This window comes from Suricata suricatta, chromosome 5 (assembly GCF_006229205.1).
Source record: "Suricata suricatta isolate VVHF042 chromosome 5, meerkat_22Aug2017_6uvM2_HiC, whole genome shotgun sequence".
Taxonomy (NCBI): Eukaryota; Metazoa; Chordata; class Mammalia; order Carnivora; family Herpestidae; genus Suricata; species Suricata suricatta.
In genome coordinates, this window is record NC_043704.1 from 123,267,136 (window position 1) to 123,279,668 (window position 12,533).

Consider the following 12,533-nt stretch of genomic DNA (forward strand, 5'->3'; position numbering starts at 1 on the left):
GACGACCACACTTAACATTCTTGTGTATTTCCTCCCAATCTTTTTACCATGAACATTGAATACACGCAATTGTAGGAGTTTAGAATTGGCAGTAGTCGTTTTACATTATATCTCAATAAAACGTTCTCAATTTTTTGCATTTATGTAATAAATAAAACTATGACTCATTTACAGTTTGCTAACTGATCTCATGTACTTTTGACAGTTTTATCATATTTCTTAGAGATCATATTTTTCATTAGAAAGTTGGCAGCAAGGTACAGGCATCCACTCTCAACTGTAATACTGTTAAATAGCATATCCTAATTTCTTAGTTCATGTTATGCCATTAGCATTCCTACATGTCATTAAATATTTGTTAAAGTATGATTTAAATGAATGTGAAATATTCCAATGTAAGGATGTCTGTTCAACATTTCACTGAAATGATTTCTTAACTCATCAATATTTATGATATTTTCAGATTTTTAAAACTAATCTATATAATACTATGATGATATAAAACGTATATATATAATACTCTTATCTATAAATCTTATATCACCTCTCTGAATATTTATATATTTATTTAGGACAAACAAGGAATGAGACTTGTGGATTTTTATAGGATTTTCTCCTTGATTCAAAGAGGACCCAGTGGTTTACAGAAAGGGCTGCTGCTTTAAAAGACAGAGTCTGTCTAGCTATTGCCCTTCGGTTTAAACTTATGTGAATCCCTAAAGCGTCCTCTTCAATCTAACAGTCTTGACAACCATTTCCCTTTCATCCCCTTATAGACAACAGCATTTTGAATTTTCCCCTTTATCCATTCTCTCCCTGTGCCTCGCCCAGACCATTCTGAAACACAATGGGGCAATATGTGCCCATCTCGCCTTCCTCCATATTGGCCCCACATCTCCACCTCAGTGCCGTTTTTGCAGAGACTCCAGTGCCCATGGATAGGATGGGCTATCACTAAGGTGTTAGCTTCTTAAGTCCTGTCAGAGTATTTAAAGGTGTAATCAGTTAGGACTTCCATAATTACTTGCATTTTAAAAGAGGATCCTGGAGATGGGATAATGCTTAACTCAAAAGAATGAGTCACTAATGGTGGAAATCACAAAACAAACTAACAAAAAATGTAACCAGAGGAAGAGAGATTTGCTTTAGGTCAACAGGAAGGGAAATCTACTGAAGCCACAAGCTTGGCTAAACTTGCCTACCAGGAGTGAGAGATGTAGGAAGGTAACTCAGCCAAATATGGAACCCTGAGACTATTCCCCTTTAAGTCAGTGGAATGGGTTTCGGGAGAGAGCGCAAGGCAGAGTGGGTGGGAAGTCCTCCCGGTAGGAAACGCTGCGAGGGAGCAAGGTGGTCAGGTGGGAGGGCAGTGGGGCCTGGGCCTGCCGGATGAGCATCATACCTGAAGGCGACAGGTGAGCCACCACTTTGCAGTCTCAGACAAAAAGGTATCGTACAGAAGCCAGTGTTTGAAGATCATTCCAGTTTACGTGGGCTTGATAAATTGTAGAAGAAAGAAACCTGGAACAGAAAAATCGGCCAGTAAACTACAGCAACAATAATAGCTAATATTTGCTAAGTCTGTATTTGTAAGACACTCTGTTAAGTGTCTTACCTTCTAACTCACTTAAAAACTGCCCCAGATCTATGTTGTAAGTATTACTATTACCCCATTTTATAGATGAGGAAACTGGGAAACAGTGAGGTTAAATTACAGCCTCACAGCTGAGAAGTCAGCAGGGCAAGAATTCAAGCCCAAGTGTATAAGATCTATCCTGTACACGGCCGTGATGATAAGGCCCTGGGCTGTGGAGGCAGCTGTGGCCGTGGGAAGAAAAGGCATGAGGCAGTCTCTGTGCACACAGTGTGTGTTCTGGGGCATGCAGATGCAGAGAAAAAGAATAAAGACTGCTTCTCAGGAAATTTCTGAGATGGCAAAGGCTGGAGCCAGGATGTAAGAAATGTGTGGTATGCCAGACCACTGTCATCACACACCCGGCAGCGTGGCGGCGGATCCCGGGAGTGTTCCAGGCAGGCCTTCTGCTGGACCCAGACCCCTGACGTTAAAAGACTGGTAGTTTCCTTATTGAACACCAAATATATGCCAGGCACTGAACTAGCAGCTTGACATGTATTATCTCATTTATTTCTCATTCCAAAACTATACTAACTTCTATTTTATAGATGAAAAAACTGAGGCTCCAAGGAGTAATGTGACTTGCCCAAGGCGTACAGCTATGAGAGCACCAGGATTTAAACTCAGGCAAGTCTGACCCCAAAGGTTATCAGTTCCCTGTCCACTCTACTGCTGATAATATTTCAGGTTCTAGAGTTTGGGTCTTTCCTTCTCTATTTCCCCAGAGGAGGCTCCTTTCCCATCAAGGAAGGCTAAGCCATCCCTGAATTAGTTTGTCATCAACACCCCTCCTGACACTCCTCCCTCCCTATGCCCCCATCAAAAAGAAAATAACCTATTAGTTTCTGGAACTGTAGGTTGATGGACGGCTTTCCTCAATCCATAACCTTGTCTAGATATTTCCTTCCCTTTTATGAACTCCCAGGGAGCAACGTCACCGGGGAATCAGCACAAGATAATGGAATCAGTTTAAGGGGAAGGGGAAAGGGAGGTGGTGGTGATGGAGGAGGGCACTTGTGGGGAAGAGCACTGGGTATTAGAAACCAATTTGACAATAAACTATTAAAAAAAATAAAAAGATAACAAAATCAGGAGGCCTGGGTTAGAATCATGGCTCCTCAGCTCATGGATGTAAGATTACGAGCAAACCTCAATTTCTTCTTTGGGTTATTGGGAGAACCAAGTGAAATGATGTATGTGAAACGCTTTGTGAACTGGAAAGTCCTATGTATCTATTCCACACCAGCAACCCGTTCTCCCTCGTCAGTCAGGATTGAGTCCAGAATAACTGTCCCCTGTGTGGCTTTCTCCACATTAGGGGAGATGAAACTGTGGACAGGGAAGTCTGGACATCCATCAGAGGTCTGCTGTGAGCAGAACCACCTGCCTGCCGAGCCTGCCAGAGTCCAGGCCAGGCAAGATGGCTTGAGTTTGTACGAGGCTTTGCAGCTTACAAAGCATATCAACATCTGTCATCTGGTCGCTTCACAAGCACCCTAGGAGGCAGGCGGGTGGACAGCATTATCCCTTCTGGTCAAAGGGAAAAACCAAGTCTTCAGAGAGGTGAATAAGTTGTCCAAAGTCACATAGTTACTGAGTGGAGAGCTGGGCTCATACCTGAGTCTTGGGCCTCCTGGCCCTTGGCTGCTTCCGGCTGTTAGTGGCAGACCTGGGGTCCACAGCATAACTCCACAGCGCTTCATCATTGCCCTCAGCATGCACCTAGATTGGGTGACATAATGATGCATTGTATATGTGTACAGTTTTCTATAAATTCTGCATAAATGTATAATGATGTATACATGTTATAAATTGAGCATATATTACTTTTTATTTTGCAGGGTTTTGTTTTAATCCTGAATTGGGAACATTGCTCAAACACTTCAGAAGACTGTTGAAAACCCCACCAGCCCAACACAGTCTCAACAGAACCTGCTAGTTAAAGCTGTCTGCTCCCTAACTGATACCCTCTCCTTGTTCCTGCTCAAAGTACTCTGATATGCTCAGTTCACCTCACTTAAGCTCTGATGTGGGATCCCCTCCCCTCCAGTGGACCAGAAAACCAGGGGTCCCCTTGGGTAGACAGGTGGCCAGGGGGCTGTCATGGGGAGTGCTCACAACCTTCACTTGTTCTTCAAGTCATAGACTAACTATCACCCTCCTGGAAGCCTTCCCTGACTCCGCCAAGCAGGCGTCTCTTTTCTGTGTCCCCACAGTTGCCAATAATGAGCTCAATCGTATGGTAAATGTGAGTTGCTTCTAGACAGGGAACAACTGAGGCCAGGGGCTGTGTCTTGACCATCTCCATCTCCCCCAGCACAGGACCCTGGATAAACACTTCAGAAGCGAGTAAGTGAAACATGAATTCATCAATGGAAAGTTATTTACATCCCCTCTAGCTCTTAAATGCGCCCCTATTCCTTCTCCTGTATGTCAGAGGAAAGGGGGTGGAGAAAGACATAACGATTAAAGCCAGAGAAATAACACTTTTAAAAAACAGCTTTGACAGAAAGTTTTGTTTTCTTGTCCAGGTTACAGCTTCTATAGGCTCTCAAATAGACAGTCCATGGCACAGAGCGCAGCCAGAGAAGTGAGGTATGCTAATGTCCTCTCATATTCATGATCCTCTAAACTTGTTTAAGGACAGTGAATTATCTTCTTTCCATTTCTTATCAGGTCACTAATATTCAAGCTACAGTGACCAAGTGTTTTCCAAGCAGCAGTTTCAATTTATCCTCTTCCTTTAGTAACTAACTCTTTTTTTTTTTTTAATATACCTTAGGGCTTTCTCCTTGACCTACAAAACAGCACTGTGCACTCTGTGTTCTTTGGGGAGACGTCCTCCAGAACCTTTATTTGGAAAAGTGACTGTGTGCCGGAGCCTGTCTTCCTCAGTGGGAAGTTTGATTCATCCCACCGGGGGACGGTTGGGGGCAATTCCAGCCTGTGCTTCCACTTCTTCCTTTAATGAAGTGGCACCTATTTGGATGATAAGGAGCCACTGAAAATTGGGAACATCTTACAAATGCAAAATGCCCTTTTATATAGAAATGTGTATCTTACTTTAGAATGTGTCCTGTAGTATTATTCCAACATAATAAGGATTCCTACAAGGGGCTTATAATAACTTGGGGAAATGTTTATGAAATAACATTAACTTTAAAAGCAGAATGTGAAATTATATATACAGTATGTCCTCAATTCTATACTTTTCAATGAGAAACGTACATAGAAAAAAAAGACCATTTTCTCATTTGATCTTCACAACACTGTGGTATTATTATATGGAATTATTAAATAATTTGCCCAAAGCCGTACAGTTATATGTGCTGCCCAAGGTCACAATGCATGGATAGAGGTTGGATTGTGCATGTATATTTTACCCAGAACTGAATCTGGGAAAGGGGAGGGATACTTGGGGCTTTGCCCTTGAGGACTGCCTTTCCCTAGCACCATGGAGTCTCATTTGACCAAATGATTAGCTTTGGCCAGTGACATGTGACTCAGGTGATTTAGAACTTCCAGATGAAAAGTTTAAGAGTGAGAGTGCAATCTCCATGTTCTCTTTTGCCTTCTGCTTAAAGACTGGCAGTGACCCAGAGAAAGGCTACCCTGTCTTCTGAATCCTGGAAGAATGACAACATGAAGTGTAATTGGTACCTACTATGATCAAGGAAGACATTGAGATTGGGAGGATGTTTGTCATGACAACATACCACAACAAAGCCTGGCCTATTCTGACTGATTTAAAGGGACTGAACATTGAGACTTGCTGACAAATGACTTCTTATAGTTTAAACAGGACGTGTTGCAATACTACAGAGGAAGCAGGGTCCTAGAACCAGATCTGAATTTAACACGAGCCAAACTTGGCTAAACTTACTTCCATTATTTTAAAACAAGGATTATAATATATCATACAAAGAGTTGTATTAAATAAGACAGTGCATATAAAGTACCTGCCACTTAGAAAAACCAGGAACTGATTATTATAAAAGTTTTTCCACAGAGTTTTTATAAAGATGCCCCACTGCCAATATGTGAGTTAAACAAAGTATAGTTGTACTTTTTTTATTTTGAATTTGATTTTTCTATCAATGAATAAAAGATTATGATGACTTTGGTTTTCCCTCTACCAAACAGTAATAAATACACAATATGCAACATTAATATATTCACATATCTTTAAGGGGAAAAACTAGTGGTTGTCATGATTTAAAAACTTAATATTAATAAAAATTAATACTAAGATAAAATTAACAGAATGAAAATAACATTACTGGAAATCTATTTAACAAATACAATTGAAGTTCAATTGTGCATAACATCAATCTAAGGAAATAATAGAATAACATTTATAACTAACAAAATTTAGAACTAACTTCCTCTAAATCTAAATTCCTACTCTGGCAAATACACAGTTTCTGTCCTCAAGAGACTTTCAATCGGAGAAAATTAAATACATACAAAAGATCCAATGACCACTGAAAGTCACATATGAATATATGCCAAAATTATTACACTTGTAGCTCTCCTCTTTATGAAATTTTAGATTATATAACTCTCCTACTACTTCCTAGATTACATAATGAATCTACACTTTTTTTCTCTTTCCATTACTCCACCTGCACACAAAAAGGGAACATTCATGGATATGTCAGATTGTGACTATTTCTTCATAATTTGAGCATCTAAATAAAAATCAGATCATTAAGTTGCAGATATTTCTGTAGAAAGTGGAAATATTTCATCCTCTTTCCCAATGCCAGATCACAACCTTCTACTTACTTCTTAGGATGCTCCCAAGACAGTAAAGTTGGTAATCTATTGGTCAGAGACATTCTTCATACATTTTAATATTTTTAACAGTTGTCATGCCTTAAAATACAGAAGCATTTGTGTAATGTCTCTTCTAAACACACCCTGAATCCCTGGGTCAGCTTCACTAAAGAGAGACAAATTAAAGCTGCCTGAAAGATCTCACAGGCTCCTTTAATAAGTCCATTTTTCAGTTGTCCAATATCGTTAGTGGGGGAAGAATCTCACGGGTGCCATGGCTGTGTCCCCAGCCCCGACATGTCTACTGAAACTGACCTTCCCATTGGGAGGTCATTAACCATCTCAGTGGTCATGATGTTCGCCCTAGAAGTGCTGCTCCCTCCGTGTGTGTCCAAAGCACAACTTAAGAGTTCTTCATTTGGGGCCCCCCAGCACACCCAAAGGAAGGCTTCTTCCCATTTACTATCAATGGGGAGAACATGGGCCCAGCCACAGGGAAGACTGTGAGGATAATTTCTCACCCTTATCACTGCTGTTGCTCCCCCAAAACAACCCCACCCCAAAGCGACAGGCTTTTCAAGGAACCAGCTTACTTTGCCCCACTCCAGTAGACACACTAATAGGAAGATCAACTGCAGGCCAGAGAGCCTCCCCTACTCCACCCTCCACGTCTCGTCTGGCTGTGACCAAGAGGTCAAGCTTAGACTCCCCAAGGTCACCACCCAAGACTGCTTTTGGGAAACTGTACTGTAAATAGAGAGGAGAGGGGTGAGGCTGAAGGCAGGTCCCCCAGCCTTGCCCATTTAGACACTGAGACAGGACAGACAGTCACACTTAATCAGAAGCAAGCAGTACTCCTCATTTGACAAGCCGCTTCACCAACAGGCTCCAAAGCCCAAACCATTTCTCCAACTTCGAAATTCTTTCCAGAAAGACTTACTCTCTTTCCCCATCAGCCCATTGTTGCTTCATGTCACTGTCTCTTTGAAGTGCTCCTCCTGGGGTGCCTAGGTGGCTCAGTCGGTTAAGCTTTCAGCTCAGGTCATTATCTCACAGTTCATGGGTTCAAGCCCCACATCGGTCTCTGTGCTGACAGCTAGCTCAGAGCCTGGAGTCTGCTGCAGATTCTGTGTCTCCCTCTCTCTCTGACCCTCCCCTGCTAGCACACTCTGTCTCTTGAAAGTAAATTTTTAAAAAATTTAAAAAATAAAAAAGATAAAGTGCTCCTCCTTTCTGTACTAACCTGAGCTAAGCTGTACGAAAACACTTTCACACTACTCTTAAGATCTCTCCTTTCATTGTGTTCAGCTGCACGTCTTCCCACTCAATGCTCTTCCTTTCCAGTCCTCTGTACCTTGTGTGAGCAATTTCCTTTAAGAACCTATTTCTATGATAAGTTTGGTTTCCCACACTTAAGAACTAGTATTTGTGATGTTCTAAATATTGAAAATTATAAACCAGATGATTTTTCCTTTTCCTCCCCTATCTTCCTGAAAGCTCAGAGCCAAACTTACAGCTCAGTTACAGAAACTAAGTTGGGCCCACATATCTATATCATGTTTCTAATTTATACATCCCCCATACAAAATTTTTTATTTATATTTCACTATTATACAAGTTTCTTTTTTGATGTTTACTTATTTATTTTGAGAGAGAGAGAGAGAGAGCAAGCACGGGAGGGCAGAGAGAGGAGTGAGAGAATCCCAAGCAGGCTCCACACTGCAGTGCAGAGCCTGATGCAAGCTTGGTCCCATGAACCGTGAGATCATGACCTGAGCTGAAATCAAGAGCCAGACACTTAACCAACTGCGCCATCCAGGCACCCGTATTTTATTATAAAGGTTTCTATATGCATCCTCAACTCTTGCAAAATCCAGAAAAGGAATACAGATGATACACAGCTAACAGATGGAGAGATAGATAATAGATACATACATATTAACAGATGAAAAGAAGTTTCCGATTCAGTGGTCATCTATTCAGCCTGATTTCTTTACTAGTATCCACGATCTTCTGAATAGTAAACTCTTCTCTTCTTCAGTTTCTGTCCTCACTCTGGATTATGTTTCCTCCTTCAGGAACTCACAATTACAGAGTAGGAATATTGTCCTTCAAGGCACAGAGGGCACGCGCTCTCTCACATGTTGTGGCAGTAATGATATATATGCAAGGTTGACCAAGGTCTCCTGGTTTCCAGCCCAATGATCTTTTCACAACATTTTGCTGCTTTTTGTGCAGTTTACCACATGGAAAGCCCACAATTAAATGCAGAGTTCAAACTAACCACATATTTTTTGAGTCCTGTTCTCACCCTATCTTCCATCCTTTCCTGGGTCAAGGATTTTCCCTTCCCTTATCTTTTCCTTGAACATTTTTACCTTTTACAGCACCTTCTTTCTGTTGCATTTCAATCCTCCACTTTCAGAATTTTCCGTGTTAAAAGAACAAAACAACAAAATTCATAACTGCCTACCTGGCCTGCTGCCATAGGTACTCAATGAATGTGCATTCTCTTCCTTTACACACTTGAATATATGTTTAAATGCTCTTCTTCCTTTTTCTCTGCCTCATTCTTGTACTTACTCCTTTCTATATACATTGACCTGTGAACTCTGCCAAATGAACCAGAAGAGAAAGAATAGATTCATGTCAATGCCATTTTGATGAGAAAAATAGAAATAAAAAGGTGCCAGTCTATTGAATTGGGATATCAAAAAGCACTCCCTGTTTTCAATGTCTTTTAATATCCTTAGCATAATTGATGTTTATTTTTATATAGCCAAGGAAAATGATGTCTGTCTGCTCTTCATCACTTGATTTTTATTGAAGAAACTTGACATCAATGAGGTCACAAGAAGGAGGTTAATGATTTGTGGTGGACATTTGTGATAACTTCTTCAATGTCCATTCCTCCCTTCTGTCTTATTTTCGTCCAGGGGTCCATTTGGAGATCGATGTGGTTCTAAGGAAGCTAACTCTGCTCTCTGGTGCCAAAGGTGAAACACATGACTTAAGCCTAAGCAAACCAGCACATTCTATCTCCGAGCTATCGTGATTCATTAGCTGGTGGGTCATAGGACTTTAGGGAGCCTCATCAAATTAAATAAGGGCTTTTATTATAGTCACTGGATCAAGAGCCCTCTCTCCTCCACTGGAAACTGGAAGTCTAATACTCCTCCAGCCATTTTACAACCATAAAACAGACCAACTTGATGATGAAGTCAAAACATAGAGAATTGCAAAGAAATGAAGCCAGGGCCCTGATGATATCATGAACATCTAGATTAGACTTTACTTAAACTTAGACAGTATGGTTACATGAGTTAATAAATTTTCTTTATTATTTAAGCTTATGCATTACTTTCAGATAAAAGCTCACTAATACACTGATGTTGCCTTAACATCCATGTCAAGTATGCTTGTTTTTGATATATAACAATAGCTGTGATTCATCTTTGCTACTTACTCCCTGTCCAATACACTAAAGACACCAAGCAGACGAAGGGTATGACGCTGTGTGGCTATGTATGTGTATTTTCCCAAATCATCAGCACCAACAATCATCATTATCCCCATCATCACAGTGGATGGGGCCATCATATGTAAATCAAACTCAGATGACCAAAGTTTACAGCAACATTTGAAATTTAGTATCTCAGAAGCATTTCATTTCAGTCCCATAAAAGTTATGGTATGCTGATTAAATACTGACTGGAGGCTGAAAGAGTGCTTACTTGAAGTTTATAGGGATGGAAAGGATGCATTCTGTTGCCACCTAATTTTTTTTTCAAAACATTGCTGCCCAAAGACAGCCAAATATATGCATTTCACATGTTTTAAGGGAAAGAGGTTTCAGACTCTTTATTTTTTATAATGGTTTTTCTGCCAATAATAAAATGAAAAAGAGAAAATACTGATAAAGGAAACCATACACCTTTCCCAAAGAAAGCATTTGTTGTCTTCAGTTTCCTCCTTTCTGTTCTTGAGGAGAAAGAGATAATTTATTCCCTCTAGTAAATGTATTTCATGTGCAAGTCTCCAACTTTCCCTTTTGTAACTGCGGTCCACAGCAATGAACCTTTTGTCCTTACCTTCATCCTCCTTGATTCTAAAAGACAAAGGACAAGAGCTACCTGAACAGGTTTTTCAAGAGGAAAAAAAGGCAAAGAAGTAAGAAGCTGGCTCAGCAGGGGAACAGGGTATGTCCACAAGCGCTGCCCATGGGGCTGCTCTTACACAGACTGCAGGGATAAGGGAAAGACCAAGCCAGTGGGACCAGATGCTGTGAATGATAGAGAGCAAGCTTTGCAGGCAGGAGACTGAGAGGCTGCAGGGAGTTTCCTGGACTGTAGAACAGGCATCCACTGGGGATTTTAAGTAGTTGGTTAACCTGTAAATGTTTGAGTTACCTTTAGATACAATATTGCTTCTAAACTAAACCCTGGATTTCTTGGCTCAGTAAGCATTATGAGTATTTTCAAACATGTAGAAAAGTTGAACCAACTGTGACATGTACATCCATATACTCACCATCTAGATTCCACAATTAACAATTTGCTATATTTGCTATACATTTATCCACCTTCCCTATCTGCTCACCAATCCATCTCATCCTTTGTGCATTTCAAAGTGAGTTACAGACACCAGTATACTACCCTCCTCAACATTTTGGCACACTTATCATTAACTAGAGTTCAAGGTTTATTTACAATACCTTTTCCTAGGTGAAATTTACATAAAGTGAATTGCATGAATTTTAAGTTGTGCCTTCCCATGAGTTTTGACAAACATACATGCCCATAAAAGGAAAACCACTGTCAAGACACAGAACACTGTCATGGTGATTTCTCTCTAACGTGAGCTATCAGTACTGTTGTCTGCTGCATTCATTTATCCAACATATATTTGCTGAGCTCCTATATGGTTCAGATATTGTGCCAGCTATTAAAGATGGAGAGGAAAATGAGATGCCACTCTCCACAGGAGCTGACAGTTTAAAGAAAGAGATATTTGAATTAATAAGCTAATAAGTTTATCCCACAACCCTGGGATCATGACCTGAGCTGAAATCAAGAGTCAGACATTCAACTAACTGAGCCTTCCAGGCACCCCTCTCTGACTCTCTTTTAATTTTGAGACTCTTACTGAGCCCTGCCCTAGAAGAGTAACAACAACTCCCAAGATACACGAAGAAATTGGCAAAGTTGCCTCATATTCACACCTCATTTTAAGTCAGAGACCAATCTTCATGAATAGCAAAAATCCTAACACTGACTACACTTCTTTTTTTTTTTTAATGACTGGAAGATTTTTAATTGGCTTAAGCGTGTTTCTTGGCCCATGTACAGGACTCAGCCCTTCTCTCTGATCCTCTTGCCTCTGTGTTGACTTTTTCCTTTGGCTGGCCTCTCCAGGTAGAGGCTATGGCATCTTTAGCTCACATTCTGGGGACTGACATAGAGCTTTTTGTCCCAACATTCAAAATAAAAAGTTCCCATAAGTGAGTCCCATCAGACCCGCTTGGCTGGCTTGCTGATCCTTGAATGACGTATGTCAATCGCCCCAGTACTGGGTTATATTGTGGCCCTATAGTTAGGTAGTGAGACCGAATACATGGCTTGAGTGTTGGGGGAGAGTTTCCCCCAGGAAAACAGAAGGGTTATTACTAAGATGCGGGGAATGAATTGGAGGCCAGCAAAAATAAGAGATATCACTAGGCTCTTTTGAAGCTTAAGGCTTGACACACTTGTAAAAGTAGAAACCCAGAAACAAGCAGACAGCACACCTGCATCCCCATTGGTCAAAGTGGGGAAGGAGAGGGTGGGTCCCCGGGCCTCTACTCTGAGAACCACCACTCTGCACCTGCTTCTTCTGCCATTTACCTCCCAGCCCCATCATTTACCCAAAGTAACTGAAAGCCTCCCTGTTGGTCTTAGAAGCAGAGAAGTGCTCATAAAGATAGTAACCAGTTGTGCCCACAGGGTCTAGGCTATGGCCTTAAGCTTGTTTTGAGTCTCCCCCTCACAGAACTATTCTCCCATAAATTCATATTGCTAGTTACACCACCATGCACTCTTCTCAGGCCTTTAACAAATATTCCAGTCATTCAGATGCCAGC

At 41.0% G+C, this 12,533-nt stretch overlaps 1 long non-coding RNA gene across 1 annotated transcript in view; it reads right to left on the reverse strand.

The window, feature by feature from the left end:
- The window catches only part of LOC115292828, a 4,864-nt gene extending 1,516 nt beyond the window's left edge, over positions 1 to 3,348 (reverse strand). The window contains exons 1-2 of the long non-coding RNA XR_003909159.1: positions 3,254 to 3,348; positions 1,403 to 1,521 (exon numbers count right to left, since the gene is read on the reverse strand). This is a non-coding gene — a long non-coding RNA (uncharacterized LOC115292828). The remainder of the gene's footprint in view (positions 1 to 1,402; positions 1,522 to 3,253) is intronic.
- Between the last annotated feature and the right edge of the window lie 9,185 nt (positions 3,349 to 12,533).